Here is a 6,486-nt window from a genome sequence, read left to right as displayed (position 1 = left end):
CCTGCTGAGCATGTACTGGGCTGTTCTGTGCATTGACAAAGACCAAGGTCTGACAGGAAGACAGCTCACTCCATCCAGGGCTGGTGCTGTAGGGTTCAGGTATGCAAGTGGACAGATTGTGACCAAAGGAGAAAGAAAAAGAAAACCTGAAAGGGTTCATGGTGGTTTTTCTTTGTTTCTGAAGATTGCTAACCTTCAGTTTGCTTATCACTGCATTTCTGAGCCACCAGGGCTGAGGACTTCAGTGGAGAGCAGTTAAGTGGAAACGCACTGACTGTCTTTTGCACCGTCTGTGAAATTAGTACTACTTTCTCCCCGCCTCTGCCCGCTTTCATGTTACGCAATGGAGTCATGGCCTCTTCTGCACAGCGCCTCAAAAGTAATGAGCCAGGTCCTCCTCTTAGCTTCCTGTTGACTTGCTGGGAGTTGCAGCAGGACAAATTAGTCCAGGTAAATCAGAGCAGTTATGGGTGAGGTGTGGTGGTGCAGTTTGGTTTAGCAGCCACTTCTTATCCTAGGAAACACACATCACCAAGGGAAGCCAAAACATCTTGTGAGCAGAGTTATTGTGCAGGGAAGGGGAAAGAAAACCTGGCAATTCTGTGATGTAACATGCTTGTTATATTTTCCATCCTAAAAAGTTTCCCGTCTTGTTGTTTCTTTGGTTCATATCAGTGCTTTCGTTGATCTCCTTTCCATTTAGGAGCTCCCTATGCTCATGTTCAGCATGTATTTAACTAGATCTATGTACCAAAGATATTTTTTTTGGTCAGGATTTTTCTTTGTGTTTTGTGGATTTCTAATCTGTATGATCATGAACAAATATGGTGTAATTGATCACATTTTGTGGTACATGATGTTATTTAACACCTAATATATTCCAAATAAATTATTTAAGAAACTAATCTTAGTCTTTTTAAGGGTCTCTAAAATTCCATTTTACATTTGCATGCCACTTGGAAGAGGATACCAAAAACATTACAATGTAATTTCCAGTAGAGGATCAGTCTACTGTTCAGCACTTACACCAGATTCTTGATGTTAGAAACATTATCTCATGATGAAGAATGACAGAAATTCTTTGTCTGTTAAGATTTCTTATGCTTTTTGGTTGAATTGTTTTTCAGTTTACATGCTAAGAAGATTTTGACCAGCTCTTGAAAAAGGCAGATAAATAAAATTCCATTGTGCAACACTGTTGTGTCTGTCTTCCAGATATTCACATTTCAAAAGATTTTAAACAACATAATTTTAAAAATCAGAAGTCACCCTAAAGAATCAATTTTGACTCTGATTTGAGTCTAGTGTTATCTGGAGATGTTCAGATAGGCACAACCTACCAATTTGGACTGAGGTTCAGATATAAAAACTCATCCAAAATTGAGGGGAGCTTAGGATGTCAAGCTGCTCTTTCTGGATAACACCTGGTGGGAACAACCTAACCCCTAATTGAATATGAGGCTGGAGAGGGAGAGGAAGCACTAGGATAACAGATGCAGATGTTGTAAGGAAAAGATGGGAAATCATTGGGAGACTGGGCCAATTTCAGTTTTATGCTCAACTGGATATCTCACAGCCCTGACACTGCTCTGTAGTATACCAAGAGAGGGGTTTTTTTGCGCAATATGTGCCTGAGAAAGGTATCGTCTCAAGAGATTGTATATATAAGTGATGAAATCAGCAAATGTGAGGTTCAAAATATGTATTTATACTAAGCAAGGCAATGCCACCTTAGAGAGTATCCTCTGCTTACAGCAGGTAATGCCAAATTAGTTAGCATGCTCAGGATCATGTGGCAATGCCTCCTCTGGAAGTGGGCATGGTACAGGCATGTTAACATGCTGCTGTGCTGTGAGACAATGGGACCTGTGGCATGGAGATGTACTAAGTCATTTGAAGCTGGCTGGAAATGTCTCACATATGTTGCAGCACTGGCAAAACCTTACTATAAATGACAAAAATGTCCTTAGTCTTAAGGCCCCTACTGAGTCTGCTAGTTGTAACTAGCAGTGCTAGAGTTGTGTGAATAGTGCTCTTTTTTTTCTTTTTAAATTTTTTTTTGGTGAGGGTATGGCTGTCATATTGCAAGGAAGACCAGCTAAGGCAGTATCTTTTAGAAGCGTCTTTGGTATCTCCTGATATAAAAAAGGCATGATGCAGAGTTAAAAGAGTCATGGATCCCTTCAACCTGTGGTACTCCTAACCTGCACAGAGGGTGTGAAGTGTCCTCCCATGCCTTTGTAAAGCATAAATCCCAGTGAGACATTCCTTTACTTGCAATTTCCAGCGGGATCAACAGATGAACATAGCGCAACATTTCAGGTCAAATGAAGATTACTTTTGTCAAAGGCTGGGTGCTAGCAGAGAAATGCTACTTTTCAGCTACTACAGAACCTAAGGGAACTGATGCCAGGAGAGAGGCAACGGGGCAATGTACACCGCCCTTAAAAGTAGTCCACACATCGCGACGAACGAGCCTGCTGTGCAGACAGCTATTCATCTTGTCCACTTTCTCAGTGTCTCTTTTGTGGCTATGGAGTGTAATTGAAGTTGGATATTTGGGTTGGGTAAGGAAAGAAATATGTTGCAACTACGTCCTGCAAGGACGCTGTAGTCTTGTGCATGAATCCTAGTGATGGCCAGGCTGTGGTTAGAAGAAAGGCAGGTCTTCAATCAGGGTTTTGGTCTGAGATCCAGTGCTTTCAAATCCTGGCTGATGTGAACACACTGCGCCTAGCACTGAACATTGCACAGTGAAAATCTAGATCTGCATGGTATCTACTTCTTTCTGGAGTGTTGCTCCTGAGGAAAACTCTGTGGTGAGGCATGTACTCAGTAGCCTTGTTAGCTATACTGAGCCTAAATTAGAGAGGAGCGAGGTACAATGAGCAGAGGGAGACTCACAGCATTCCTGAGTCAGCCAAATGAGAGAACAGTTGGTTTTGAACACCAAGATCCATCCTAGCATCTTGGGCTCAGCAAGAAGCAGAAGCTGCAGGAACAATAGGTTTCAGAGGCATATGATTTATCAACCATTTAGTAATTTATATTCCAGTATCTAACTGGCTCCCACAAATTTCTTTGCTGCTCGGGAATGATATGCAGTGACTATGGTTAAAGTAGTGTGAGCAAGGCAGATCTGACTTTTGTTCTTTAAAGGCTGGGTCATGAAAGGAGGTGGAGAGAATGGGCAACTTAACTACTGACCTGTGGGGCAGGGGTCACTTGGGAGCCAGCCTTAAATCCAGAGGTCATCAACAAAGTGACAGAGTTGAAATCCATTGCTTTTCAGGGACGTAATTGTATTTTTAATACAGCAGGTGCTGAAAGAATCAGAGAAGGTGGGTGGAGGAAGCAGCTCAAACAGCTCAAACCCAAAAAGTATTTGGGTTACAGAAGGTAGAGATTGCCCTCTATCTGGTCGATACATGTATTGGGTTGAATTCATTCATTGTTGTTCTCCGAGTAAGCCACAGGTAGCATTTTCATTGCACTCTGGCTTGGTACAGCTCTTCTGTATGAGAAACAGGGTTAGTCTCATCCCATTGTATTCTCCCCTCTACCCCTTCCCCTGTGTGCAAGCAAACACCCATCCCATCCCTCCATGGTTTGTTTCACTGCCACGGGCTGCAAACCTGACAGTGTACAACTAAGGACCTTGCAATAAGCCCCTGTTTGGGAGTGTCTTTTGGAAAAGGGCCCCCCACAGGCACCGAGAGCCAAAAAAAGAGGCAAAGAGCAACCGTTCTTTCTGTGTATACATCTCCACTGCTGAGCATCAATGGCACAAAATAGCACAGAGGCAGCTGAGGATGAAGGGTGAGAAGAAGTCAGTGAGACTCCTGTGAACCTCCAAATAAAGTGCATCTAACTTCAGTGCTTGCAAGCAATGCAGAGTGGTATTCACAAGTGCGGGACAGAAGAGGTTTCTCATGCACCCAACACTACAGCTGGCCAGGGCCACCGAATACCTCAGACCTAAGGAAGATCCTTCAGTTTCTTTGAAATCCCTTACTCTGCACCTTGAAAGACAGACTCTTTCTTAAGTAGCCTAAAACCTTAATGGAAAGCTAAAGGATGATGGCCAGACAGTCAGCAAGTCTCCAGGGAAGTGTTCTGCCTCCAACCCTGGGTGTAGACAACATTTAGCACTGACTTCCTCTTGGTGACTGTATTTAGCAAACCCTGGCAGACAGCAGCACTCAGATCTGGAGCTGAGAAAGGCTGAGAGAAGCCAGTCTTAAATCTCCCTCAAATCACAGTGGAATTACTGTGTCTCATACATAGAAGTACAACCAACCAAAACATAATCTACAGACCCCCGCAACTCAAGACTACACAGTATTAAATTCAAGATTTAAAAGGCTTTTTTTTTTTTTTTTTTACACTTACTGGAAAGACCTCAAGGGGAAACTACAATGCCTAAAAGCACCTTGAGTGGAGCCTGTTGGACCTAGTTAACCACAGAAGCTCAGGCCAGCTGACTGTGACCTGAAGTGTTTTACTGCCTGTTGGTTAAAAGCCTTTTTTCAGAAGGAAGTATTTGGCCTTGTTAAGAGGCTCTGCAGTCATGTCTATTGAGCTAAGTGGCCAAAAGTTGATTGCCAGTTGAGAGTCCCTGACAGAACAAGTGAGCCAGGTAGGTTGGACTTGCCAAAAGTGCTCAGGACTGGCACAGCCCACTTGGGCGGGAAACGTTCCCAACATTTGAATGGGAACTAAAATAACTTAATGCTGAAGGTTGCTGCCTGCTCTGGCTCTTCCTCCTGAGCTATGCTGCAAACGTTTTCCCTAAATTTTTGGGCACAGAAGAGTGGCCAGCTGCTGTCTGGTGAACATGCCCAGCCACAGTGTTTGACACAGGACAGCCCAGTCTCAAAGGCCACATTTCTACAAAGACATGTGGAATGCGAGTGTTCCCCAGCTCTCAGATTTGGAAGTGAGAGAGAAAATAATGACAGGTAACTTCAGCAACATAATTTTACCTGTCAATTTCGAACTGAATAGTTGATCAGATTAGAAAACACACACACACACACACATATATATATGTCTGTCTGTCTATCTATCAACTTACCCCCCTTATCAACTCCTTGAAGTCCATGTTGAAGTTCATGTAGGGTCACATGCAAAGGGAAAACCACAAATTTTGCCTTTGAAATCAAAATTATTCTTCTTTCAGACTAAGGAAAAAGAAAAATGACAAGAACGAAAACAAGACAAAATGTCAGTGAAAGTGGGAGAAAGCATGCAGGATGGTTCTTCCATGGCTGACATGCCTGGATGGACATTACTCTTGTTGTAGGTGGGTAGACTTCTTCTATATTACTTCTCTATATATCATCTACAGAAAACAGAACACCACTACCTTGTTTCTGCTACATCTAACAAGTCAACCTGACAGGTAATTCTGAAAGCACTGATATAGTGGCTCCTATTAATTTAAAACATTTCCCAAGACTACAGGCTGCTGAATCAATACAGACAAACATTAATTACATGTTTTTGATTATCTAAATAAGTTTTGTATTTCCCTTAACAATATATTGTAAGTTAATTGCTTATTTCTAAAGTCAAAGAAAAGAAAATGCTGGTAAAATAATAGTTAAAAAGTTTTTTTTTGGCTTTCTATCACAATTTCATCAGTTAAGTACTTCCAGCAGTTCTCTGCCATGTGGTCATAAGGTAAATGGAACCAAAGGCAGTATTTCTTCTTGAAAACTGCAGGTTCGAGTCAGGCAAGGGCTTGTCATAAATACTGCCTCAAACCTTGACTTATCCTGACATTTATGTTTGTTTTATCCTGACTCTGGGAAGTACTGAAAAAGTCTCAGGTTAAGGCTGTCATTAAGACTCTTGATCTTGAGGGCTCAACTTAAAACATTTTAGGGTTGTCATGACTGCTTTTTGGGGTGCTTCTCTTGTAATGTCTGTCATGCAAGCTTTTAAGACAATGGTCACTGGTCAAGGAATTCAGCTGGAAGAGCTGGCAGTGTTAGGAGCAGCCTTGGAAGGTATCTGAAGAGTTTTTTAAAGCCCTCAAGTAATTTCCTCTTGTGTTCCTGAATACATAAGCATATAAAGCCCCTAGTTGCTTTTAAAACCTGTGGCTATGGATTTGAGTCTTGAGTCCTCTGGGAGGGCTCTTCTCCCAGGAAGGGCAGAAAGGAGAAAATTAGGGCAGGCACTAAGGCAATCAAGCAGATTGTTTACTACTCTTAGCAATGCAAGCCCGCCACAGAAAATGCCCATCCACCCCCCTGCCCCCACCCTTAGCCAGTTTGCTTTTTTCCTACCATGTTTCTTATGAGTCTCCTGCAGAGACTGAAAGTCTTATCTCGATAGGCCACATTACCAAGCTGATCTCTTCTCCACGATGAATGCGAATCAAACAATGTTTTCCACTGTCACCAAACCATACATTCCCAGTCCAGATAATTCAATCAATAGAACCTCTCCTCTCCTCTCCTCTCCTGTCCTCTCCGT

Source organism: Phaethon lepturus, unplaced genomic scaffold, assembly GCF_000687285.1.
Source record: "Phaethon lepturus isolate BGI_N335 unplaced genomic scaffold, ASM68728v1 scaffold20865, whole genome shotgun sequence".
In the NCBI taxonomy this organism is placed as follows: Eukaryota; Metazoa; Chordata; class Aves; order Phaethontiformes; family Phaethontidae; genus Phaethon; species Phaethon lepturus.
The sequence above is the reverse complement of the archived record's forward strand: the minus strand, read 5'-3'. Positions refer to the sequence as shown.